The sequence below is a fragment of the Vicugna pacos genome, chromosome 1 (genome assembly GCF_048564905.1).
Source record: "Vicugna pacos chromosome 1, VicPac4, whole genome shotgun sequence".
Lineage (NCBI taxonomy): Eukaryota > Metazoa > Chordata > Mammalia > Artiodactyla > Camelidae > Vicugna > Vicugna pacos.
In genome coordinates, this window is record NC_132987.1 from 117,978,339 (window position 1) to 118,005,064 (window position 26,726).

Consider the following 26,726-nt stretch of genomic DNA (forward strand, 5'->3'; position numbering starts at 1 on the left):
ACAGGGATGAGAAACCATCTTCCATTTTGCTAAACTGCTGAGACTTAGGGATTTTCTGTTGTAGCAACTATCTAATCAGTAGAATCCACTTAGCTTCACTGAGGACCAAACAATGACACATTGTAACAAATGAATAAAGGCACCTGCTATTTATAAAGTGTCTACTTTGTGCTGAACATTGTGCTAAGAACCTTACATTATCACACTAATCCTTGCAACATCTTTGGAGTGGACATCATTATTATTTTCACCTTATAGACAGGCAAACCAAGAGCTTGAAGCTGATCAAGGTCACCCAGTTAGTGTCGTGGATTATATTATTGTCCCCAGTTATTCACTTCCTTCTCTGTAAGAAAATTGATTATATGTCTCCACCTATTGCTATACGACCTGCAGTGCCTCGTTGTGGGAGAAATGTACATCTCCATTTCATTGACCATTGGCATTGGTGTGACCCGGGACTTGGTTTTTGGCCAGTGGAACATGAATGGATAACTTGTTTCATATCTGAGCAAGACTTTTAAGAGCCATTGCTTAGTTGGCTCTTAATTGGCATTCTCCTTTCCCTCTGACACTGGAATGGAATGTCCCGGATCAGACTGGTCCCTCAGCCTGGATCTCAGAAGAAGACACTGAGGGGCAGAGCCACAGCTGACTAGCAAAAGCATGTAGCTAAGGAGAAATAAATCTGTGTTTTGTAAGCCATTAAGAGGTTGGAATTGCTGTTAATGCACCAAACCTAGTCAAAGCTGACACATACACCTAGAACTTGATGCAAATGCTGTTAGTTATACACCAGAACTAGTGCTATTACTCACCAAATGACACCTTCCAGGCACACTGTCACACTTGCACACATTCCTATTAGATAATACAATGAAATTTAAAGCTTCATTTAAAAAAGTCTGTTTTTTCAGGGTAAAAACATTTTGGGTAGGAGACGGGTGATGCCTGTAAATTTAAAGAGAAAACTGCCTCAGCACCAGGATCAAAACTTAATTTATAGGTTTGTCTCTCACAATGCATATAAAATGTTCAGATTTAGTCTCTCTCCCCAACACAACATTGTTGGCAAAAATATGGATCCTGTAGATGCACTTGCTGGTTCATTTCATAAAATTTTCACACTGGAAACCACATTTCTGTGACTGGGAAGATGACTGGTGGTGAATATTTGTCAAAATCTACCCACTAAAAGAGAACACCAGTACTGCATGCTCCCTGGTCCTAAGTACAGCCATAGAGAGGAACCGTGAAGTGCGAGACTGAAGGGGTCGCTGGGATTAATCTGACATGAACTCATCTGTAAAAACAGGAATTAAGTAGCCATTTCATTAAAATTTGGGGTTATCTTCACACATTGTAAATAGGAAAGTTGATTAATAGCCTTAATGCATAGGGAAAAATAGATTTGAATGGCCATTTGGACATTGTGCATTGAGCAGAATCAGCCTCTGAGGCTTTGTTTAAATAACTATTCAGTTCAGTAATAAATAAATAAATGAGTATCTGTAGTTGATTAGCAGGTATGGTTAGATCAAGACTATAGTTGAAGGAATACAGAATATTCTTTTTAAGATGACACTGTCCTTTATTTGAAGGAAATAACTTCATTAATTTGTGCTAGTAAAATGTTGTCAAGTATGTGTGTATTGCAGTACTTTGTCAGAAGAGAGTTGGAATAGCATTCAGCACTGACTACAATTACCATGACCTCTTATTTCTATAGGACCCTAATTATTCCTAGGACTCATTATTTTAAATACATTTTAAAGTATATTTTTATCCCAAATGACTTTATTTTATTTTTCTACCTCCCTAAATACTTTAAGTATAGTGAAAGGGGAAAAAAAAAAGCCCTGTTAATTCAACAGAAGTGTCTTGATAATTTTTCAACTTAACTACCAATTTCTCTTCTATCGGTATTAGTAAATTTAACAATTTTTTAAATATCCAGAGTGAACCAATTCTCTTTTGGTACTTAAATGAAAATTATTGAAAATAAAAGAAGGAAACAATAAATGCCATCTCAGTAAGCCAAATCCAAATTTGTTGAATTTAAACATTTCAATTCCACCAACCTCAAGGTTCTGATACAATGAACTAAAACAAAAACAAAAAGAAACCTTGCTTTGAAAAGTATCATCACTTTAAATCTGGTAAAAATAAATAACTGCCTTTTTCCCTAGCTCTTTTCCTTTGCCTTATTCTGGCTCTCCCTGGTCCATTTCCCTTATTAATCTACATATTATTTACATATCATTTGATTAAGGAAGATTTAATGAAAAAGAAAAGAGTTTTATCTTGTCCGCCTGCTTATTTTGATAAAGAGGGTTTATCTTGTCTTCATGAAAATTCACTTTATCAACATCCAACCCTTGAGGAAAGTAACACTTTCTACCTGTGAAGATCAGCGAATGGGGTTAAACTTCTACAAGGCTGTATTTACCTATTTTTAATCTCCAATGATGTTTTCCCTATTGCTTAAAATACCTTTTCTCATGTTTTATTTTCTTTTTATCCTGTAGAGTAAGGGTAATTTGTGAGAAGGTAGGGAGGAATATGAGAGTAAATTAAAGCATTTTTATATACTCAAAGGAAACAGCATATGCCAGTCCTATGTATTAAATAAAGATCCGGTTTGTAATACAAGTGAATATACTGTTTACTGATGGTTAGGAAATACCAAGGTGGGGTATGAAAATGATTGTTTTAAAAATTACAAAATGGCTCCAAGTGCACAGGAATAAAATTAAGTTGCTCTCCTTAACAAATCCTACTTGAAATGGGTAAACCAATTATTTTAGAATATGCTATTGACTGCTATCAGGACATAATGACCCTTTGCTCAGCAATTAGCCACCCAGGAAGAAAGCAAGTCATAGTTTGGTAAATTAGCGCTGAATACTGGAACATGGAATCCACCAGAACCAAAGATTACTGACTGAGTAGTTTCTTATACCTAGATTACTTATATTCCCCCTTTTTTTTAATTCATGAGAAAAACTGAACTTTAGAACTCACAACTACATTACTTTGTTTATCTAATGATCAGTATTCTTGTCTGGCTTTACCTTCGTAAGTAATGTCTTCTTCCCTTCTGCTGATAGCATCAGATGGAGTATTGCTGCTTTGTTTAAGTCCTAATAATACTCCATTCATCACTTCTGTCTACTTTGGGTAGCAACTATTTTATAAATTAGACTATAGATAAACTTGTCAATATCCATCAGGAACTGAAATGTAAAACATAGTGTAATATCTCACCCTTTGCCCAGATTTAGAATAGATTGCTTCTGCCTTCACTAGCCATCATGGAAAAAAAAAAAAAGACAGGAAAGTATAAACATACTGCTTTATCCAAGTCCTTACTGCTCTACATGCATCATCTCTACATGCCCAGCAAGGAAAACCAGGATACATCTTGTTTACCTTCATAAACAGCAAACCAGAACTAGCTCAAGACCAAAAGGGCAGAAAGCCGTCCTAAAAAGAGAATGGCAGCCTTTCCATCCAGTTGCCAAACCTTGACTGGGTTCTGCAGTTCAAATTGTGCCTTGTAACACCTGGATGCCCAGTTTAAAAGCTTTCTATTCAAAGTGTGACTGCCACCTTCCTCTACTATTTTTCCTCATCAGTATCGGCCCCCAGGAGGGTGTGTGTGAAGATCTGGTATCAAAGATGAGGGGAGCAGGGCTGAGACCATCCTTGTCCAAGGTGAAGGCAGAATGGTGAGAGGGACTTACCTGTTTTCCCTGTACGAATGTTGAAATGGAACTGGAGTGATAACAAAGTATCCCCTCTTGCACAGTTTCTTCCTTGTTTCTATTAAGAAAAGTGACTCCTCCTCTGCTTCCTGTGCCTGCCAGCTTGGAAATGTAGTAACTGTGCTCACATGCTGATTCGAAGTTTGTCCCTGGGTTTCATCTCACTAACATGCCCTTTCCCTTTCTTGGAGCTCACCAGCTCTGCTGAGAAGTCTGTCAGGTCTGCACTAAGAGCGAAATATTTCTCCACCCTCCCGGGTCTCAGGGCACCTAGACGGGAGCTGGTTGGCTGGTATATCGCTGACCACGGTGCTCCCACAGCGCCTCTGCCATCTACTCCTGACAAAAAGTTAGAGAGGAGAGCCAGAGGGTGAGGAACGAATGAACGCTTTTGAAGCCAAAGGGACTCAGCTGAAAGTAGACAACACACATCAGGGACTGATCCATGGGGCGTGTGTGTGTGTGTGTGTGTGTGTGTGTGTGTGTGTTTCCCTTTTCTCCCCTGAGAACGGGATTTTCCCCCTTCTCAGTTCAGCTCGGATCGTTTTGCTGTTTCAATGTTCTTGATTTTGAATAGCTATTCTGATGCACGGCCATGCGTGAAATGGATGATTTGCAAGCTCCCCTATCCCACGCAGTTCCGTGGATAATCTTATAACCAGATTCCGCACGGGCAAGGGAATCGTTCCTTTATAGAAAGTGACTGGCTTCCCGGGACCCAGGGAACTCACAGTGCTCGCTGTGGCAGCCGGCCGGGAGGAGGTGGGAACCCGGGTGCCGGTGCTCTGGCCTTGGTGCTGAATCAGGAACCCGCTGCCCAACCATCTCAGCGGCCCCTCGGCAACTTTGGGAGGTTTGATGGGGAATGGTCAGTTCTAGGCGCCCCCTTGCCCGCCGCAAGCAGGAAGCTGGGCGAAGTCTATGCCCTGAGACCCTCCGCAGGGTACGTGGCTGCCTTATTTCTTTGCTTGGAGCTGGGAAAGTTTTGTCCAACGTTTATTTGTTAACTGGAGCTGCCTTCTCCCCTCCCACCTGGGTCGCCATGGATACTTGAGCTCTTTCTCTCTTTCTCCAGGCAAAATGGGCGAAGCTTAGTTAGCTCAGCCCTGACTGTAGCAAGCCCCTTCTTCTTTCGAGGCAGCGCCTGAGCATCCCCCTCCTCCGTTTTTCAGCAGAAGAAAGATAGGCAGGGAACGGTGCTAGCGGAAATGTGGCATTGCACCCTGTTCTGTGGGGGTTGCTTGGGGCCACCAGACTTTGGATAAAGCCAGGCAGGAGACATACTAAACATATAATAAATCTCCAACTCCCAAACACTGGAGTTTTCTCTCCCCCTCCCCTTCCTTTTTTTTTTGGGAGTGGAGGCGGGATTCTTTGGAAAATTCTGGTATTTTTTTTTTCTCCACGAATCTCACCCCATTACTGTGGCTGTTTCTAGCAAGATGTGTTTCCTCCCTAAAAGTCTCTCCATATTGAACCTGACAAGAGATATACCTGTGGATTGACCCAAGATTTTATTGGGTTTTGGGAATACTGCTGTTATGTCTGTTAAAAACTGATCCAAGCTTAATGTCTTGATGCAAATGAAAATATAACCAGGGGGAAGCAAGCCAGCAGATTCATCCAACCCCCTAAATGCAATAAATACTTCATTTTATCAGAAAATTTTGTTTGTTTGTTTGTTTGTTTTTCTTTTCCAATTACAAAATAATTCAGTTCACTCTAGGGAGAGCTTCCTATCCACTGTTGATAGTCAATATCGCATCTCTGGTTATATTGACAAGGAGCAGTTAGGAGTTACTGCTTCCCGTTCTCGGCTTGTTTTTCCCCACCCCTCACTTTTTCTGTTCTTCCTTCTCATGTTCCTCTGTCTGTCTGTCTGTCTGTCTCTCTCTTTCTCCTCTATGCAAAGAAGAACAAGGATACAGCTTTCCACAAAGACAATGGGCTTTTCCCAACTGTAAATGACTACACTGCAAGCCACCCCTGTCAGTTAATCCGTGCATTTATCTTAGCCAACGGATGCTGAAACGCTGTCTGTAATAACTGACGGGGTTTCTTTGAGCCCAGAGCATGCAGACCCCTCCTCTCCCCGCCACCTCCCCTTGTGAGTTTTCAGTTGCTAATGAAAACCGTATGAAACAGATTTCCCTTCTGTTATGTAACCGGCTTCTCCCTCGCCTTTCCCTGGACTTGGGCATCCAGTTTCTCATCAGAGTGGAGATGCATGCAGCGGCGGCGGAGCCTGGGGAGGGGGAGGTGGGGACCTGAGGGCACAGAACCTCTTGCCCAGATTGATGCCAGCTTCTCGCCTTCGAGCAACTCCGCGCACCTCTTACCTTGCCGCGGACTGGGTGGCTTCATTCGATCATGATCTCCTCTCTTGGAATGGAGCAAGATTTAGTAATTCGCTACACGATGGATGGCGAAGGAAAAAAAAAAAAAGCAAAGGAAAGAAAAACTGGAATCAGATGGTCAAATTTCACATCGGCCCCGGGAGGCTATTAGGAGACTCCATTCTCCTCGCTGTGCATCAAGCTCTGGGTCTCGCTTCCCGGTTCCCTCGCATCCCCACCCCTCCGCCAGCCCAGCCTCTCCGGCCAGGTGCGGCCGTCTTCAAAGGGGCTCCCTCTGGCCGAGAGCGGAGAGGAGGGCTGGGCGCGGGGGCCAACCGAGGGGCGGAGGGGTGTGCTCTGGGGCAGGGGCGGGGGAGGGAGACCGGGTGGAGGGAAGGGGGAAAAGGCAAGAGTGGCGGAAAAAAAAATCCCCGGCTGGGAGAAAAGTGATGGACCACGCAGGGAGACGTCATGAAAGCCGCAGATTCAAAGAATGCTACTCAGTTCCAGCCGACTGGCTGAGCCCGGCTGTCAGCGCACGAACCGACGCGGCTCCGGGGATAAAAGCGAGCGCAGCGCCGCGCGCTGGAGAAAAGCAGCCACACAGTACGTTCCGGAGGAGCAGTGGGCGGGGACCCGGAGGGATGGAGCGGGAGTCCTGGAGACGCCCACCCGCGTCCCATTATCTCCGTCATTGTCGCTCCGCGTGGACCAAGTTGGTAGATGGGGAGGTAGGGGGCACTCCTCCGACACCGACACCCCCTGCCCCCAACCCGAGTCGGCGCGGAAACAGCCAAGTCAAGCCCCACCCCTCCAATACGAAACGAAATGTGGGGCGCTCGGTGCCGGGGGGGGGGGTAGATTTTGGGTTTAGCCTCGGGTTCCCACCTTTTCCCAGGTCGCTAAGTAAGTTATTCGCCTGGAAATGCCTGGAATGCAGGAAAGCTGAAACTCAGGGATCAGTTTTCGACTGCTGTTTGGAGGGATTCCTTCTTTAATATTTTGTGACAGAAGGAGAAAGAGGCTCTTGTCACTGTCTCCCTCTGGGTTGAAAGGGAGAGTGAGCCTGGGGCGCGGAAGCCTGAGCGCGCACTGTCCATGTGGCCGGGAGGGGGCGCAGCGAGTGGGCTGGGTGGGAGCGGAAGCGCCCTCCCCAGAGCTTCGCCCACCTCGACCCAGCCAGCTGCTCCATCCCATTTCATTCCGTCCACGGCAACTGGGAACCCGTCCCCGCTGCTGCTTCACCCGGGCCCCAACCCCGGTGTCTCTGTTCCGTGGCACTGGAGATAGAGAAAGGAACTGTGGATTATTTTATACAAAATCCAGATTGCCTTCGAAGTTGGCTTTATCAGACCCTGCCCAACTGTCTCCTCATTCTGATTTTTAAACTTGCTTTGTATTGTTCCAAGGAGCACCCCCACAGCGTTTCCCTCTGCCTCCCCTCTTTTTCTAACCATCTTCCCAAACCGTATTTCCACATCTCCAAAGCCATTCCACACAACTTGCTCCTTCCCTGTCCAGTTCACTCTTTTATGCCATCTTTTTCCTAGGGACACAGGGTGGACATCCAAACTGTGAGAGCAATGAATATCACTGGTGGATAATTCTGTGATGGCCCTTTCAGGAGCTGGCTATCCTTGTGCCATTCTGTAAAGGGGCTTTCCTTCCACAAGATACAGAGTCTCCAACTCCAAGAAGGGGACCTTATTCAAGAGCAAGTTCTGTTCAAGACCTCTTATTTCCAAGACTGTTTTGTTCTACATTCATGCATTGTAATTACACAGCAAGTCAGCCCTTCAAGAATGCTGTCTGCTGTCAAAGGATGCCTTTGCTAAGGACAGGGGTTTGCCTCAAATTTGCGCCATCAGTTACGTACAGATCAACCACATCCACAGCCCGTGAACTCAATTTTTTTGATCTTCCCTAAGGGGGTGTAATCTCACTTGCTGTTACTTCTAAGTCACATATCCCATATATGAAGATATCAGCGTGTGTAATATGTGATTTTTATGCTCCATAGTGCTTGCCAGGTCTAGTAATTTTGTCAGAGATAAAGATTGACAAAGGACAGCTGGACTCAACAATCTCTGAGGCATCCTGGAGTAAGGATGAGAGATGAAGGATTTTGGTGGAAACAGCCCCAGAACATTAAAAAAAAAAAAACTGCCATGGACGGCAGTCGTCTAAAGAGCATTCTGTACAGTCTGTGAAGCTGCTAAGGATATGTCTGTTAATTTTGATTATGTAGGTTTCAACCAGTGGAATGATTTCACAAATTTCTTTCTTACAAGACATCAGACTCAATAAGTAAGTCAAGAGAGAATAAAACCTATCTGTCTCCTTTGAACACTTTGAAAACTGCCCTAACGGGAAACAGCAGCCAGCGTGATGTGGGCTGTGGCTCTTACTGAATGGTGGGTAAGAGTTGGTGTTGAGTGACGTGGTTCACATATGCATGCCATGGGATTTGATTAACACCAGAGACAAGAACAATTGGCCTAAATGAATTCATTGATTCCTGAGAGAGCCCAGTGGTCAGCATGGATGTCCCCAGGAGTCTCGGTGACGTCAGAAAATCAGGCAAGATGTGCTTTGGAGCTGCCCACTGCAGCTCCTCTGAGCTCCCAGGAGCCCCATCTCTCGGGCTACGCTGTGTTCAGCATGTCTGGCATCTCACTGATATGTCTCTTTTATGATCTTAGGTCATAGGCAAGGGCTGGGGGGTGGGGCTTCCATCCTTTAGCGTGTTCAGTCTCTGTCTCTGGGGAGGTTAGGGCTCCAAAGCTGACAAAGACAGTGGCTTCTAGGATTGATTGATTCTTTTAAACAGATGGGACTGGGTTCTCCCCCACGTATTGAACGGGAATAGAAGCTTATTAGCTACCAAAAGTGATGAACTGAATTATCTTGACTGGGTGTCATTTGTTCCAGGTAATCTCGTTTTTCTCCACTATCAATTGTGGCAATTTAAAACCCAATCTATCTGCCTCGCCCACATGTAGCTCTGGCTCTGCTCTGGGCAAGTTGACATTAGAACCAGGGTGGTGGCTCCTTCTGGTCTGTCTTGCCTTTGCTTCTGTCTCCTTGTTTTACGTTTAAGAATTTAGGCTGTTGTGGAAACCAAGTTCCTCTTCCAGTTCACTTCCCCCACCCACCTCTCTTCAGCAAAAGAAAACAAAACAAACAAAAAACCCTACAAAAACCATCTTTAGGATAAAGAGATAGATGTATAATTTTAAAGTAACTTACTTGAACTAAAAAAGGACATCTTTAAGGGTATCAAGAAAGACACATTTAAAAAATATTCTATTCTGCAAGTCTACTTCCAATGGACTGGATGGATTTCATCCATGTTTCTTATTTGAGGAATATCTATAAAGAATTGCTGTATTTCCTTTTTAGATTTTAATTATAAATTTGGAGATATATTCTTAATAAATACCTCCGGGGAAAAATTCAGTACTTTTGCTAAGAAGGAGGTTTCAGATTTTTTTCGGCTCCACAGCATGGTGGGCATTTTAGTGCAGATCTATAGCATTTTTGTTCTCCAGTTAGTTATTACTTTCCCTTTTTCTTGGGGATACCTTTCATTTCCTACCCATTTTCCTTACTTTGGAATTCTTTTCACTATTCCTAATAACATTGGATTATGAGTGCTTATAAACATTTTGAAGTTATACGTTTTAATTTCTTTCCCTGACTTGATAAATGTGTGCACTCTGAAGACTCATTTGATAAAGTCTTTCTTGTAGAATGTTTTATTAGTTCATCATTCGGAAGGTATTATTCTTTTTAATCATGGTGTCCCCCCCAAGGAATCCATCAAAATGCAATTTAAAAAATCATAATAACTCCAGATATAATATTTCAAAAGGCCACAGGAGGTGATGATTACAAACAATTGCATAAATTAGTCTTCTTGTACCTCTTCCTGGAAATAATTTTAATTAACATGAAATCTGCACAGCAGAAACACTGAAGGCTTAAACAAAGGAAATGAATTTATAAGATGCTCTTTCTGCATTATTAACCATTTGCTAGGATGTCCAGATTCTTTGTTTCTTACTAGCATTCTTAATGGAGACTGTGAGTTGGAGAGACTGAAATGGAGTTCCTTCTTCTGTGTGGAACTGCGCCTGTCTGGGTCATCTCCTATCTTCACCCTGCACACCAGGCAGTAGTCAATGGTCCAGACTTTGTTTGCTTTCAGTAGAGGTAGAGATTTTGTCCAAAATTCTCAGGCTTCCTCAGCTCTCCCAAAGGAGCCTTATCAGCCTTCCTTCCTGGAGATACAATACAGAGTCCAATTTCAAATTCCAGATCAGCCTTGGTGATCTTAAGCAAGATTCATACACCTAAGCCACAGTGTCCATGCCAAGAGCTGGGTTTACCTGGGGATCTCCTGCTTTATTATTCTATCTGTAAAATGATGTTGCAGGTGTGTTCTTGGGGAAGCAGACTCTGAGATGGAATTTAGTGTGCTGGATATTTATAGAGACATTTCTAAGGGATGTTATGTCCATGGGATCAACATCTGTGGAAGGGAGAGGAAGGAAGTGTGAGTGGGCAGAGGGGGAATCAGTGCTGATGCCAGCCTTGGCTGATCCCACAGGGAGCTTTGAAGCTAAAATGGACCATTAGAGTTCTCTTGCATTGAGTCAAAAGAGCCCCTGCCTGACCACTTCTCAGGTGTGCGGTCTAGGCACTCTCCATTTGATGGCTAAAAGCTATCTGCTGACAGCCAGTGGCAGGAAGGCCAAGTCCTTTCTTGAAGGGGAATCTTGGTGACACATCTCCATGTCTACTGCAAATGGTGATGGTAACGTTACCTACTGCACCTGGTTTCTGTCACTACTATATGACATAATCCATATAAAAAGTGGAGCACAAGGTCTGGCATAGACTAATTGCTTAACAAATGTCAAATACTTATTAATGGATGATACTTATCACTTTTATGGTTAAGCAAACTCAGGATCATGTGTTTTCTAGTGGCTCCAGATTTCTGTCCACCCCGTTTCAAGTCCACTGGGACTTCAACCCCATTTCAAGTTCCCCTTCAGGCTCTAGTAAGATGCTGAATATGCTTCCTATTGTCTCTGACTAGTCAGTGAACCCAATCCCTGAATCAATTACCGTGACTGGACTTTCCACCCACGTCTGGTACCCTGACTCAGGAACAGGGCACAGTGGTTAATGTTCAGAAAGGGATTTAATAGCAGGGCAGAAGTCAGGATGCCCCTTTGCAGAGCAGGAGGAACCCAGGGTTCTGGCATCAACTGCTTTATCTTTAGTCTGAAAGGGAAGAGGTCTAGAGAGTAGTAAATACTCAGTAAATGTTATACAACCCTCTAATTACAACCCAAGGAAGTCTGCTTCTCTCTTTGTTGAAAACAGATAGTGGTAAGAATCACCTTGCTGTAGGCTCACAGGAGGCTTTGGTAACCATAGACAATGGGTTCACTTTCCTTTGCTGTAGCAATTCTCAAAACTCAGTGATTTATTTAATTAGCTCTTTCCTGCTATTTTTTTTTCTTTTGAACTAAAGTGGAAGAAACGGAATACAGAGTCAAAAAGTTCCAGAGTCTACAAGGGAAATAAGCTTCCCAGCCTGGAAAGTACAGTAAGGCTGCAATTTAACACTGAGATCCATGAAATTGATCGCTTGTGGCAGACAAAGAACAGATCTAATTTGCAGCCTCAAGTCCCTGCGCGGTTATCACTACTTGTATTTATTTGGGGACACAAAACCCTCCAAGTGTCAGGAAGGAGAGCAGAGGGGGAAAAAGACAATATAAAGATGATAGAACTGCAGACTATGTACAACTTGAAAATCACCCACCTTAGAGATTTACTGGCCCCTTTTCAAAACACACTGTGCTGCCTTTACCACCTAAACATGTTGATTTGCTTCCATTTTCCAACTCCTGGGTCAGTTGCTCTGTTTTACTACATTGAAGCCATTGACACTAACTCTTGTATCTTTAGCTTGTTTGTCACTTTGGATCCCCTGGGATAACTTCTCCTTTTCTTGATTTTTTTCTTTCATTTTTAACAGGTCATAAGAAATTTCCTGTTAAGCCATAAACATGTGTTGATGGAGAAGAGGCAGAGAAGTAGGGTCAGGGAACATGGAAATCTAGTCAACTCTCTTGTGCAGTTTACTTGGATTGTCCATTCTGTTTGGACCTCAAGTTCTATATATGCCTGTGCCAGGTTGTCCCACTAATGACCCCCGAAGAATCATGCCTCTCGGTGTCCAAGCCTTTATGTGCCTTGGATAATAGAATATGCACCTACCCTTATGGGTCTGCTAAGGAGGTTTCTGATAGAATGTTGAAATTACCAAATGCAGCTTTTTATAGCTGCATATAATAAGAAATTGCTCATTAATAAGAGAGAGAAGTGTTCCATTTGTAAGTAGAATTTAGGGGAGATATAAACAAGATAGAACTTGCTATTTGGAGAATAAAATTATTTCTCATCTCTTGGTTTTTCTACCAGCAAATGAATCTCAAACTAAGGACAAGTGACAGGATAAGAATCAAATGAAAGATGTGACTGTAACACCTCCAAAAGATTCAAGTGTTGCCAGGTCACTTCCTCAACAGACAAAAGGGCTTTCAAGAATCTTAAGAGCATTGTCATCCAGAAGTTCTCTGGGAGTCCCAAAGCAGAGAGTGCTCTGTCTTGAAAGCCGGGTTTAGCTTTGGGGCACAGGGTGAATCCCATCACTGTAGGAAGCTCATGGTATTTTCTAAGGGTTTTGCCAACTTGAACTAAAAGAGACGGAGTCAATTCAAAATGTGAGGAAGCTCTGGATCCCATGACTTTCTATGGGCAGGAAACAGGCTGGGAAAGCTGCTTATGTGCAAAGATGGGGCCTTTCTTATGGGAAGGAAAGGTCTCTGAGAAGGCAAAGCTAAGACCCTTGAAGAAGGGAGCCCAGGGGCATGAAGAATTGCCCGGGGGCAGAACTGGGCTATAATCATGGAACTTCCTGTCCCTAGGAGGCCCTGACAACAGTGTTTAGAATGTATTTTGAGAATTTGGAAACTATAACCAAAGCACTGTTATTTAGATGTAGGCTTTATTTAGATTTTCTATTTGTTTTATTTTAGGTTCTTGCTATTGGTGGATTCTGGGAATTCTAGACAACCTGGCTATCTCAGGAGCAATCAATTCCTAATTATGAAATGACTAACTCAGTAGACAAAGAGAGAGTTACAAATACCTGGAGATACTCGGTAATGAACTCTATTAAAGTCATATTGGAAACAATGAAGGTTTGGGGATGTTAGACTCATGCAGCTGCGAAGGCAGCTAGACCTTTCCTCACAATAGGGTAGTCTTCAAAAGTCTGCTTTCCTACTTGTTTGCACACGTTTATATTCATTCTGCTTTACCTTGTTGGCCTTTGTACTTGAGAATGGATGGGAATAGGGTCCGCCTGCTGCTTCTCTTCTGCCACCACAGTTCTTAACTCAGAGCTCAGAGTGCGATGTCAAAGGGCACGCAAACCATCACTATTAACTAATACATTCAAACAAGTGGGAATACATTATAATGACTGAAACAATTTTAGACCATATCGATTTGAAGGAAAGTGAGGAGGAAAAAAAAACCCTACTCTTTTAGGTAACTGTTTATAAATCGAACAAAATGTGAAATAAATTGCTGGGGAGTGAAGTGCCCAGTGGACTCAGGTTCACATCCCTGAGTGGCTTCGCCCATCCCTGGCTTTCAGGGGTCCAGAAGCTAGGACTAAGTCAGGCGCATGGCTTGCTGCAATGCATCACAGCTGGAGACCTCGGGCTCCAGGTTGTCACTGTCACAGCGGCATGGATCCTGACTGTCCAACTCCTGAAAGAATCATAGAAGTATCTTTCTACATTTTTATTTCTCTTCTGATTAATGTTTTGTCTTTATACACTGACTTCACAGTCAAGGTTGTATGATACAATTTCAGACAGTGTTAGCCATAAGTCATTGGATTTGCAGAAATGAGGAATTTTAGTTTATACTTTCTTTTCCTTGAAATGAAACAAATCATATACCATTCTCTTACCTTTAATGATATATTCTGTCAGAACAGCAAAGGAGTTAGGGTTATTAATTGGCCTGCTGAAATATTCATGGTGTTGTAGGATGAAAAACTATACTTGGGAGATGTGTTTTTAAGCACCTCTGTTTTCCAAGTAATCAAAAAAGCAACGCAGTTTGTAAAGAAAAACACACAGATGTAAAAGAGAATTCCCTACTCCTCGGAAGCAATTGACTGCAATCTATTAAGCAATACCTTCAGGTGAAATTTAGGTGTGATTATAATGTTATATTTTTTACTGGAATAACAGGTTCCACTTTCTCCTTTCCTCCAGTCATGGCTATGGAGAACTGAGGCTCCTGGATGAGAATGTAATCAGCGTATGATGAGAAAGGGCCTTCAGGGAGCCTCCTGTGCACCAGGGGAGCAGCTGTTGACCGTGCACGTGGAGCCAGTTTCACTGTGTAAAATCCTGTATGGAAACCAACCTAGTGATTTCAGGTAAGGGAGTTATTCAAATTGCTAGAGGGTCTCCTTTTTTACTGTGTAATTAGTGTTATCCCTGAGAACAATTGTTTGCCTCAGGGTGGGGGGTATATGTGTGTGTGTGCTTGTGTGTGTGTGTGTGTGTGTGTGTATGTGTGCGTGTGTGTACACGTGTGTGCCTGCTAGTGCTGCAATAGAGAGATGTCAATGATAGAGGCACATATGTCTGCAACTTGAGCTGAAACCACCCTAAGCCCATCCTGATAGACCCCACCCCGAGGTCTCTCCTTGGCAGCCTAAGCCCCTTCCACCAGACCATCTATGGAACTGGGAAGGCTGAGGACCAGGGCTAACATTTGGCTAGTACTGAATCTCAGGCTGAATAATTCAAATTCAGGAAATGCACTCGTGGTACTAGAAGAATTGGTGGCTTTTGGTGCTTTGTGTGTTAAGTGATCCCCTCTGGGTAGGGGTGATTCTCCAAGAGGTGGGCGGAGAGTCAAGAGGGGAAGTTTGACAAGAATTTTTGGAGTGAGGTACTTTTCTGAAGGCAAATAAGCTAGTTGAGACTCACAGCGGAGGACATTTTTGTGAGCAGACTGTAGGTGCCTTCCCTGAAAATTCTGGGAAACATCCTATGTAACACCTACCTTCCCCTTCCCCCTTCTCCCTCACATGTTGTGTTTTCATTTGTAAATCATCCCAGCCTTTCAGCGGAGAGTCATACATGCTGGCATTTCAGTGTTAGACAGATGAAGTGGCAGTTTGGTCATGGAAATATTTGCTTGCTCTATCCTTTTTTGACATCTGTGGAGGAGGAGGGAGAAGTTCCCAAATGCAGACTGTTTTCTGGGTCCCAGAATTCTCATGGTGACAGCAGCCCAGGGGCCTTGAGGAGTGAACTTGTAGTATTGAAGGACATCTTTCAAGTGGACAGCTCAAGAAGATTCAAGACTTATCCTTCTTGGGGAGCATGGGTTTAGCTCAGTGGTAGAGTGTGTGCTTAGCAGGCATGAGGTTCTGGGTTCAATCCCCAATACCTCCCCCCTCCCCAAAAGACTTATCCTACATCCCAGCCAGGACTTATGAAGACATATGAAAGAAATGATCTTTGAAAGGAGCTGAGAGTGGAAAGTAAGTTGGCGGATGTTTGGGTTAAATCTAGGGTAACTAAGTCAGTCTGCTGTTGTTGCATAAGACACGAACTGATGGGGATAAATAAGTGTGTGGATCAGAAAAAAATTTAATTGGGCATATTTACAGACTTGTGAAAATATGAGGTGTAACTGCAACATTTTATGCATATATTGTTATTACCAGTACATAATCATCATGTCAAAATAAGAAATGGAGAGAAACGTTAAATTTGACTGTGAATTTTTTTTATTATTGAGTTAGATGGCAAAACATTGTGTGTAGTTTTTCTTTTAAATACAATGAATATAGCTGTGCCCAGAGAATCCAATATCCATCAGTATCACCAAGCTAAGCACTCACTTAAGTGAGATGCTACCCTTTCTAAATAGAATTCCATTCTTCTCATTAGCATATGCTTGCTGCAGAAAATTATACTCAATTATTAGTGTAATATTTTGTCAATAAAACTTGTGAAAATTTGTTTTCTCTCTTATACAAGTACCAGTACAGCATCTTTGATTTTACCTCTTAGCCCTCAAGGCACACAATACGTCTGTTTAGTTCTTTGCAGATAAAGTTTGGTGACTCCTAACCTAAATAAATCAATATCTACATCTATAGTTTGTGGATTGGAATGTTCAATATTTTAACATGTCTATGCTCATCAAATTGATCCATAGACTCCATGCAATTGTAAGTAAAATTTCAGCAGGAGTTTTTGTAGAAATTAACTAGTTGGCAAGTCAAAGGGACTAGAACACCTAAAAAAATACTGAGAAAAAAGGGAAAAGATGGAATATGTATACAATCTGATTCCAAGACTTACTGTAAGGCTACAGTAATCTAGACAATGTGGAATTTCTAAGAAATGACATATACATCCATGAAACAGAATACAGAATCCTGAAATGGACCACACATTTATGGCCAATTGATTTTTGACAAAGATGCAAAGGCAGGTAAACAAAGAAAGCATAATCTTGTTAACAAATGGTCATGGGATAACTGAATATTATTGAGCAGAGTGTCATGTGCTGGTTATCAATCCCAGGGGAGCAAGGTCTGTGCAGCAGTTACCAGTCCCAGGGGAGAACTTGAAACATATCTAACCCATTGCACCTTGGTGTCTGAGTTGCCAAAGAAAGCACGAGGCAGTCCAGCACTGGGTGGAGCAGTGCTTTACTTCCCTAGAGAAGAGATGAGAAAGGTCAGCTGCAAAAGTGGGCATCAGTTCCCCATGGAAACGTTTGCTTGCTCTATCTTCTTTTGACATCTTTTGACAGCGAGCGAGCGAGCGAGCGGGTCTCACCTTGTGGATAACAATGGAAGTTTGGCCTGAAGGCACCCCTCTGGTGCTGCAGTGGAAGGAACCCTGCTCGCTCTCCCTGGAAGACAGATATAGCAGCGGGACTGGCCACGTGCCACATGGCACACACACTTTAAGCAAAGACAAAGAGCACTCACTGGGCCTGAAACAAGGAAAGATATTCCCACACAAGGTGGTAACCCCAATACAGGCTGTGCGGGCTTTTCAACTCTTGCTAAGGAAGTCTTCCATGTCCGAGGCCCATTCTTAGGCAGCTGAGTGGGGGAACAATTGCACTCATGAGACTGACTTTCTCAACAAATATTCATCTGTTAAAAAAAACTCCTTTATTTCAATCTTGTGCCATATACAAAAATTAACTCAGACTACAGGCATAAATTGAAATCTCAAACTGTGAAGCTTCCAGAAGAAAACAGAAGAAAGTGTTCGTGACTTTGGATTAAGCAAAATATTTTTAAATAGGATGCCCAGAAACATGAGCCATAAAAGAAACTATTGATCAATATTTGAATTCATTAAAATGAAAATCTTTGCCCACACTGTGGAAGTAAAAAGACAAGCCGGAGCCTGGGAAAAATTCTTGCAAAGTGTGTATGTATGATAAAATTCTGAATCCAGAATATGTAAGAAATTCTCAAAACAATAGTAAGAAAACTAACAATTTTTTTTAAAGAAAGGGACAATTTTTAAATAGAAACTTCACCGAAGTATATATATGAATGGTAAATTCACAAAAAATAATCTCACATCATTAGTCATTACGTAAACGCAAATTAAAACTTCAGTGAGATACACCTATAAATCTATTCAAATGGAAAAAAAAGCTGAGAAAACCAAGTGGAGAAATTAAAACACTCATATATTTTTGTAGGAATGCAAAAGATACAACCAGTTTGGCAAAAGTTTTGGCCATTTTTATTAGTTAAACATATTCTCACCGTAAGACCCAGCAATCACACTAGTGGTATTTGCTCAAAAGAAACGAAAACTGATGTTCACACAAGAATCCGTATGGAGATGTTTAGAGCAGCCTTATTCATGATGGGCAAAAGCTGGGAACGATCCAAATGTCCATCAGTAGGTGAATAATAGGTAACTGTTTTCATCCACACCATTGAACACTACTTAGCAATAAAGTGGAACAACCTGTGACACGTGCAGCAACATGAATGAATCGCAAGAGTGTTGCGGTGAGAAAAGCAACGCTCAGATGGCTACGTTCCATACGTTTCCATTTATGTGACATTCTCTAAAAGGTGAAACTATGGAAACCGAAAATGGACCAGCAATTGCCAGTGCCTGGGGGTTGGAGGGGAGATTTCCTACAAAGAGGCACCAGAGAAAATTAGGGGTAATGTAACAGTTCTATATATTGATTTTGGCAGTTGTTACAGGACTTTGTGTTTGTCAACTAAAAAAAAATAATAATGATTTAAAATGTATGTGAATTACAACTCAGATAACCAGACTTAAAATAAGAGGGCAAAATTAAAATATTTCCAGATAAAGAAAAGCCCTTGAAATAAATTACCGGTAGCACACCTGTGCTATAGTGCTAAAGGAAGTCCTTCAGGCTGAAAGAAAATGACACCAGATGGCAACTCAGATCTACAGGAATCAATAGAATTGGAAATAGTAAATGTGTGTGTGTGTGTGTGTGTGTCCTTATGTATTTTATCTTCTTAATTTATAAGACACAACTATATTTCGGGGTCTATACCACATGTATGTGTTATATATATGACTACAATAACATGAGATACTGTTTGAGCCAATACGCTGGTTCAAAGTTTCTATGTTCTATTAGGAGTAAGTTACTATAAACTTAAGGAAGAATATTTTTATGTTAAAAATAAATATTTTAATCATGAGATTGACAACTGAAAAGAAAAAAAGCAGAGAAATATGACTAAGATGTCATTAAAAAGATTAAAATTGTATAAGAAATATTTGTTTAGCACCAAAGAAAGCAGTAAAAGAAGAATAGGGCAGAAGAAGATGAGAGCAAATAAAAAGCTATTAGCAAATTGGGAAAATTCTATACATACTAATAATCATACTAAAAGTGAATGCAATAAATACAGAACTCCAAAGGTAGACATTGTCAGATTGAGTGAGAAAAAAAAATTAAGATCCAACTATATGCTGCCTGTACAAGATGCACATTAGATTCAAAGGTACATGTTGATTGAAAGTAAAAAGAATAGAAAAAAGCATACTATACAAACAAAATCATAAGAGGGCTTGAGTGGTTGTGTCAAACAAAATGAACTTTAATCAATATAAGGATAAAGAGGGACATTTACCACATACAATGGGAAGAAACAACAATCGTAAGTGTTGATGTATCTGACAATGAGCTACAAAATATATGAAGCAGATACTGAGAGCATTGAAAAGAGAGAGAGACAAATCACAATTATAGTTGGCAATTTCACTATTCTCCTGTCAGTAATTGATGGAACATGTAGACAGAAAATCAGTGAGGGTATTGATCACTTGAACAGCACTGTCAACCAATTTGATCTACATGACAACTATAGAACACTTCACCAAAAAACAACAGAACACACATTCTTTCAAGCACACTCATAGAACACTCATCAGGGTAGACCAGGTGCTCAATAATAACACGGGGTCACAATTTTTAAAGAAATTTTGTATTATACAGTGATAATCTGTGATTACAAGATAAGTTAGAAATGAAGAAGAGAAAGAGAGATCTGGGAAAGACTGAAGTGTTAGAAATAATAAATGATTATGTAAACATAGCATACAAAATTCGTGGGATGCAGCTAGAGTAGATCTTCAGAGGAAAGTGTAGCTTTAGAAATGAAGAAAGATCCAAATCCAGTGCTTGAAGTTTCCACTTTAGGAAGCTAGAAAGGTAAGAGCAAATTAAATCAGAGTGGAAAAAAGAAAAAAAATCAGAATGGAAATCAATGAAATAAGAAATAAATAAACAACAGAAAAAATAATATCAAAGCTGATTTAAAAAAAAGATTGATTGGGTAGGATAACCTTTAGCTCATTGATCAAAAAGAAAAAAAAGAAGAAGAAAAAATACCAACATTATCAGTACCTGGATGATGGAGATCACTACAGATCCTACAGACATTTACATAGTGATAAAAAATCATGAGCAACTTGATGTCAACAGATTTGGTCACATGTATGAAATAGATAAATTCCTTGAAAAATACACACTATCTTGATGACTCAAGAAAAAACACAAATTTGAATATTTCTGTTTAAAGTAAAATAACTGAATTAATAATTTAAAATATCCTTAGCAAAAAATGAATATGAGTTTGGTGGTGCTTAACAGAATTTTAGCCAACTGAACCAAAAAGTAAATAAAAATAATACACCATGACCAACTGGCTTTTATCTCAGGAAAGCAAGGTTGGTTTTAAAATCCTAAAATCAATGGATATAGTACACCGTATGTGGCAGGCAGAATGATGACCTCCGCCCCCCCACTAAATATGTTCATATCCTAAATTCCTCAGACCTGTGAATCTGTTACCTTACATGGCAAGAGGGATGTTGCAAATATGATTCAGACTAAACACCTTAATGTAGAGAGATTATCCTGGATTATCTTGGTGAGTCCAGAGTAGTCTTTGGGTCCTCATAAGTGATGGAGGAAGGCAGAAGGAGAGATGACTACTGAGGAGGAGGTCTACGTGATTCCATGCGCGAAGGGCTTGACCCACTCTTACTGGCTTTTATGCTGGAGGAAGAGGGTCATCCGCCAAGGAATGTAGGAGACTCAAGAAGCTGGAAAAGGTGAAAAAAAAATAAAAAAGGACTTTCTTCTAGAGCCTCCAGAAAAGAGAGGCGTCCTTCTGACACCTTGATTTTCAAACTTCTGAACAACAGAACTGTAAGATAAGAAATTAGTGTTGTTTTAAGCTACTTAGTTTGTGGTAATTTATTACAGCAGCAACACATCATATTAAAGAAATAAAGATGATAACCAGATACTCATCTCCACAGATACAGGGGAAAAAAGATTCGATAAAATTCTACACACTTTCATGTTAAAAAAAAAAAAAACTCTCAGGAAACTAGTTATAGAAGGGAACTTCCTGAGCCTGATAAAGAGCGTCTTCCAGAAGCCTACAGTCAGCATGATATTTAGTAGTGGGAGACTGAAGGTCTTCTACCCCAGACTGGTAATGAGACAAGGGTGCCCACTTATTACTTCTCTTTGACATTATCCTGAAGGCGTCCTAACTAGTGCAATATGCAATGGAAGGCCTGCACATTGAGAGAGAAGTTTAGGTGTCCTACTTGCACAAAGCCTGATTGGGTTTGTAGAAAATCCCAAGACTATCAAAAAAATCTACCAGAACTATCAGGTACCATTAGCAAGGCTGCAGGATACTAGAGTAATAAACAGAAATCAGTTTTATCTCTACATGCTAACAACAGTAACTTGAACATAGAATCAAAACATTTTCATTGGTAAGAACATAAAAACCAAAATACTCTGAATTCAGCTTAACAAAAGATGTGCAAGACTAATACACTGAAAACTACAAACCATTGCTGGGGTAAATTTATTTTATTTTTATTTTTATTTTCTTGTTTTAAATTTTTTATACAGTTTTGAAAGGTTACACTCCATTTACAGTTATTACAGAATATTGGCTATATTCCCTGTGGTGTACAAGACATCCTTATAGCCTATCTTATACCCAATAGTTAGTTCCTCCCACCCCTCCACTTGTATATTTTCCCTCCTCCTTCTCCCTACTAGTAAGCACTAGTTTGTTCTTTATATCTGTGAGTCTGCTTCTTTTTTGTTATAATCACTAGTTTGTTGTATTTTTTAGATTCCATATATGTGACATCATGCAGTATTTATCTTTCTCTGTCTGACATATTTCACTTAGCATAATACCCTCCAAGTCTATCCATGTTGCTGCAAATAGCAAAATTTCATTTTTTATGGCTGAGTAGTATTTCATTGGATAAATATACCACATCTTCTTTATCCATTCATCTGTTGATGGATGCTTCTATATCTTGGCAATTATAAATAATGCTGTTATGAACATTGGGCTTCATGTATCTTTTCGAATTAGTGTTTTGTTTTGTTTTTTCAGATATATATCCAGGAGTGGAATTGCTAGGTTGTATGGCAGCTCTATTTTTAGTTTTTTGAGAAACCTCATACTGTTTTCCACAGTGCCTGCACCAATTTACATTCCCACCAGCAGTGTACAAGGGTTCTCTTTCCTCCACATCCTTGTCAACATTTGTTATTTGTGTTTTTGATGATAGCTTTTATGACAGTTGTGATTTGCATTTCCCTGATGATTAGTGATGTTGAGCATCTTTTCACATGCATGTTGGCCACCTGTATTTCCTCTTTGGAAAAATGCCTGTTCAGTACTTCTGCCTATTGTTTTAATTGGGTTGTTTAGTTTTTTGAAGTTGGGGTGTTTGAGCTTTTTATATATGTTGGATATTAATCCCTTATTGGTCATATCATTTTCAAATATTTTCTCCCATTCAATAGGTGGTCTTTTTGTTTTGTTGATGTTTCCTTTGCTCTGCAAAAGCTTTTATATTTAATTAGATCACATTTATTTATTTTTACTTTTATTTCCTTTACTTTAGAAGATGGAGCTGGGGGAAATTTACAAAGACCAAAGTAAATCCAGAGTGAATTGTGTTCATGGGTTGGGAGACTCAATATTGTAAAGATGTAACATTGCTCAAATTGACTTATAGATTTCATGTAATCTCAATGAAAATTCCAGCAATTGTTTTTAGAAATTGACAAGGTGATTCTAAAACCTATGTAATACTTTATACCATAAAATACCTGGAGTAGACAAAATGATTTTACAAAAGACAAGAAGAATTACACTGCCTTATTTTGCATAGTGTACTATGAAGCTACATCAATCAAGAAAGTACGATCAAATAGATAATTGGAATGGAATTGAGAATGTTAGAAATAGACCCACTAAACTTACATAGTCTACTGATGTTTTGACAGAAGTGTCAAGGAATATGCTAATCTTTGCAATAAATAATGCTGGAATAACTGGATACCTGTATGGGCCTTATTTCACATACATGAAAAGTAATACAAAATGCATTATATATCTATTTGCTAAGATACAAAACCTGGAAACTTCTAGAAGAAAACCTAGGAGATCATTCATATGATCTTCAGTTGGGTAATTGATTTCTTAGGATGCAAAAAGCACAAATCATTTTAGAAAATATTGAAAAATTGGACTTAATTAAAAGAAGAACTTTTGCTCATCTAAAGACACTATGAAAAATGAAAAGACAAACTTCAAACATACATTTGAGAAGAGACTTGTACCAAGAACATATTAAGAAAGTTTATAACTCAATAGTGAGACACACAATCCAAGTAGAAAAAAGGAGCAAAAGGTTTGAGTGGATGCTTCACAAAAGAATATATGCAAATACTAACAAGAACATGAATGGATGTGATCCTCCTTAGTCTTTAAGGAAATAATTTAAAACCACAAAGAAATAAGTAACTAAAATTAAAAAGACTCAAGAAACCAAGTATGGTGTGGAGCATTTGGAACTCTTAGATATTACTAGTGGGAATGTGAAATGGTACAACCAATTTAGAAAACATTCCATGGTGTTTTTTTTGAGTTAAACATATACATACAGCAATTTCACTCCTAGTCACTTACCTAATAGAAATTAAAACATATATCCACACAAAGACTTGCACATAAGTGTTCATTGCAGCATTATTCATAATACCCCCCAAATGGAAGCAGCATCAATGTCCGTCAAGTGATGAAAAATTAAAATGCAGTAGGCACACAAAGGGATACTCTTTAGCTATAAAAAGGAATGACCAACTGATGCATGCAACAACATGGATGAGCCTCAAGAATGTTATGCTAAGTGAAAGAGTCAGGCATGAAAGTGTATAATTCTACTCATGTGAAATCCAGAGAAGCCAAACTAGAGTGTTAGAAAAAGCAGATCACTTGTTACCTAGGGCTTGGGTTGGGGACAGGAATTAACTGAAAAAGAACCCAGGGAAACTCTCTGGGGCAATAAAATGTTTTAACATTGACTGTAGTGACATCTGCACACCTCTTTACACATTTACCAAATCTTGTCAATCTGTATATTTAAAATGGGTGAATTTTAAAAGATCCTAAAAATTTCCATCACAAGAAAAAAGATTGCACCCATATGAGGCGATGAATGTTAACTAAACTTGTGTGGTAACCATTTTCTAATCTATATAGATATCAAATTACTATGTTGTACACTTTAAGCTAATACAATGTTGTATTTCAATTCTATCTCAAAACTGGAAGAAATTAAATGGGTGAATTTTCTTGTATGAAAACTATGCCTCAATAGGGCTGTTAAAAATATAAACATCTCTAATGAAATAAAATAAACCAAAGTAAATAAAATAATTCAGCATTGTGATGGTCTTTTGATGTGTCAGCCTGACTAGGTGAAGTCCCGACTTACTCAATCAAGCTCTAATCTAGGTGTTGCTGGGAAGGCATTTGTAGATGTGATTAAAGTTCATAATCAGCTGACTTTAAGTAAGGAAGATTTTTCCTAGACAGTCTAGGAGGGCCTGACTCAATCAGCTGAAAAATTTTAAGTGCAGAGATGAGCCTTCCCTGAAATGAGGAGAGAGTCGTGACCGGCAGCTTCAGCCAGGTAAAGGGTTCCAGCCCGCTCCCCGACAGCCTCCTCTACGAAAACTCTAGCCTGTCTCCACAATCGTGTAAACTGATTCCTTGCAATAAATTCCAGAGGTACTACTATTTTGTTCCATGTCATTTCACTTTGATTTTCGATTATGCGACTCATGATTGATTTGAAGGGCAGGGACATTATTTTCTTCACTCATTACTGCTCCTCATTTTGCGCTTGAACTGGAGAACACACTCCATAAATATTTGCTGAATGAATAAATGAAGTATTATCCTGGGAATACTGTGATATTTGTCAGACCGTGTGTTCCAAATGTCAGCTTGGAAAATATCGTCATGATTTATACCATGAAAGAGGAGTTGGCAAAATTTTCCTTAAAGGGCCAGGTGGTGAGTATTTTCAGCTCTGTGCACCTTACAGTCTCGATCACTGAACTCTCATTGTAGGGCAAAAATAATCGCAGATACAATGTGAATCATCGAGTGTGTCTGTGTTGTAGTAAAACTCAATTTATAAAATCAGGAGACCAGCCCATGGGCCATGGTTTGCCCATCCTGCATAAAGCTCTCTTCACCTAGAGTGGCTGTAGTTGAGGGATGTTGTGTTAACGAATCATCTGGCCACCATGTAAATTAGTACAGACAAGGTACTAGAGTATAACAAAGTCAACTTGTCATCATAATTATACGTAAGTGTAGTTTATCTGGTGGTTCATAAGGTACCCTAGCTTCACCTCCTCCCTGCACTAAAGGTCTCACTGCAAAGTACAATGAATATAGATGCAACAGATGTAAAGGGGTAGAAATGGACCTAAATCAACACTGAATCCAAGACCGTCTCTGCAAACTTGTTTTACTTCGTAAGTATCTGAAATTTCATTATTTACAAGCCTTTGGTTTCTTTCTCGTAAATATATAGGCTTTGAGTCAGAGTTCTAACACTCAGCAGGGAAAGTCTGACTTTAAAGAATCACTTACTTGCCTCAGGACTCAGACTGAGAATTAAAGAAACCACTGTATGAAAAGCATTTTTCTTACAAAATTCTAGGAGAATGACTATGGTTGTTATAGTCCCTATAACCCATTTATCTGGTGGCAATGTTCCTTCCACACACATCACAAGGTGCAAATAAAAAGCCCTTTAATATGAAGAATAATTTTCCCAAAGCCTTTGGTGTTCAAGTCATACACTTCACTACTTATTCCTTATTGACTTTTACTTTATATACAATCCTAACAAACTTGATTATTTATCCACAGCATGAAGACCTGGGAGAATACCTACTAGCAGGAGAAATACTGCTGATAAAAAGCCAGCACTGTATTTATTTAACATACTGTATTAAATAACCATGATTCATCAAGAAACTTTTAAATTATGTTTATTGTTCTCTTTTTAGAAAGAAGGAAACCGTGCTGTGCATCTTAGAATAATTTCCATTAAAATAGCTCAATTATTTAAATTAATTCTGATGCTAGATGAGGAAGTCTTGGATATCTGGAGATAACGCATGTGTAACAGCAGCTGATGATGCCAAGTGACCAAGACGTTAATGTGGGACGTGTGCCTCTTTTTATCTTCTCCTCTGTAAACATTTTATTCATGCTGTTCAATTTCTTTGCATAATATATCTGCCTTTAGAGTTGAGATTCTGGGAAGCATTTTTTATAATACCAAGTGCCTTTAGGTCTGCAGAGAACTCCCTCAGTACGTGGATTTTGAAATGAAAGTGTTCATAGAAGACATTAATTGTTGCTTCTGATTACAAAATTCCAGTCAGAGGAGGGCTTTTGTTCAAGAAACACAAGGGCGATCATAAATGCCAATTGGAATCATCAGCCTTGATGTGGTTGGACACTCTGTCCACCAAGGTAATGTGCGAGAGACAGTTTATCATTAGCCCTGAGTCCTCTGTGTTAAAA

At 40.1% G+C, this 26,726-nt stretch overlaps 1 protein-coding gene and 2 long non-coding RNA genes across 3 annotated transcripts in view; 2 read left to right on the plus strand and 1 right to left on the minus strand.

Moving 5' to 3' along the window:
- The window catches only part of KCNJ6 (potassium inwardly rectifying channel subfamily J member 6), a 245,992-nt gene extending 239,317 nt beyond the window's left edge, over window positions 1-6,675 (minus strand). The window contains exon 1 of the mRNA XM_006204974.4: window positions 6,107-6,675. The gene's annotated coding sequence lies outside the window, so the exon portion shown is untranslated. The remainder of the gene's footprint in view (window positions 1-6,106) is intronic.
- A 226-nt stretch (window positions 6,676-6,901) lies between these two features.
- LOC140685541 (uncharacterized) lies at window positions 6,902-8,440 on the plus strand. The gene is made up of 2 exons (XR_012058837.1): window positions 6,902-7,009; window positions 7,654-8,440. It is a non-coding gene; the product is annotated as an uncharacterized lncRNA (long non-coding RNA).
- Window positions 8,441-13,230: 4,790 nt separating this feature from the next.
- On the plus strand, window positions 13,231-26,118 carry LOC140685585 (uncharacterized). Its single transcript, XR_012058854.1, has 3 exons — window positions 13,231-13,350; window positions 14,482-14,648; window positions 26,064-26,118. It is a non-coding gene; the product is annotated as an uncharacterized lncRNA (long non-coding RNA).
- The last annotated feature ends 608 nt before the right edge of the window (window positions 26,119-26,726 follow it).